This window comes from Tupaia chinensis, unplaced genomic scaffold, assembly GCF_000334495.1.
Source record: "Tupaia chinensis unplaced genomic scaffold, TupChi_1.0 Scaffold000059_1, whole genome shotgun sequence".
NCBI lineage: Eukaryota > Metazoa > Chordata > Mammalia > Scandentia > Tupaiidae > Tupaia > Tupaia belangeri.
The window spans coordinates 56026-57069 of NW_006159517.1; positions in this window are offsets into that span (position 1 = coordinate 56026).

Below are 1044 nucleotides of genomic sequence, written 5' to 3' on the forward strand. Positions count from 1 at the left end.
CCCTCGCTGCTCCCCTCCCTCTGTCGGTCCTCGGGCTCCAATCCCCACGTCCCTCCCGCTCCCCGCCCCTAGTCCTCCTCTCTGCCTCTTCTCCCCACCTTCTCCCGCGAACTCACACTCACCGAGCTGAGAGAGACGAGCGCGCAGAGACTGGCAGAGAGGCCGATTCGGGAAGAGACAGAGTTTTGGAGAAAGACAGACACCGAGGGCGCAAGGATAGGAAGGTCTCAAAGTCCGGGAGAAATCCAGAGGTGGCGACAGATTGTCAAGGAGCGAACGACCTGGTTGGGCCGGGCGAGCCAGACCCCCGCAGAAGAAAAGGCGGGCATAAGTGCAGAAGGGACTGGAAATGGGTATAGAACTGCCTCGCAGCCTCAGCCTGGCAGGCCCCCGCCACAGGAGTGTGTTTGAAGCTGGGCCTGACTCCCCGAGTGACCTGGCAAAATTCAGGCACCTCCCCGCCCGCGTGTCTGAATCAAGTGAAGACACTTGGTGTTACTGTGTCCCAAGTCTCTGGACACTCTGCCTTGACCCTCTGCCCCGAGAGACAGCTCCTGGGCCACCTATTCTCCCAGCGTATTCACAGCCAGGGCCCAAGCAGGCGCAGGCTCCCACTCCCAGTCCAAGCAGCTGCAGTCATCTCATCCATTACTCTTGTTCTGGAGCTGGACCATCATCCACTCCCTGGGAGACTTCTAAGGTCTTCCTTACATTCACTTCAAATTCCAGGTCTCCAAAGGAGATGGTCTAATCTCATCCCTTTCTTCCTTCGTTTTTATTAAATTTTTTAGAGTTTTTTTCTATAGGGCACATGCACTTGCTGGAGAGACAGAAGAGGGAGAAATCACCCCCTAGAGAGGGTGGCCACGGTATAATAATCCCTTCTCCATTTTCCTGGGACCTTCTGCATGCAGGCACAGGCTCTGGGCTTGAAATTTTACTTTTACTATTTTTTTAAAAGAACTATTATTTTATTTAACTTTATTTATTTATTTGATCAGATAGGAACAGAGAGAGAGAGAGAGAGAGAGAGAGAGAGAGCCA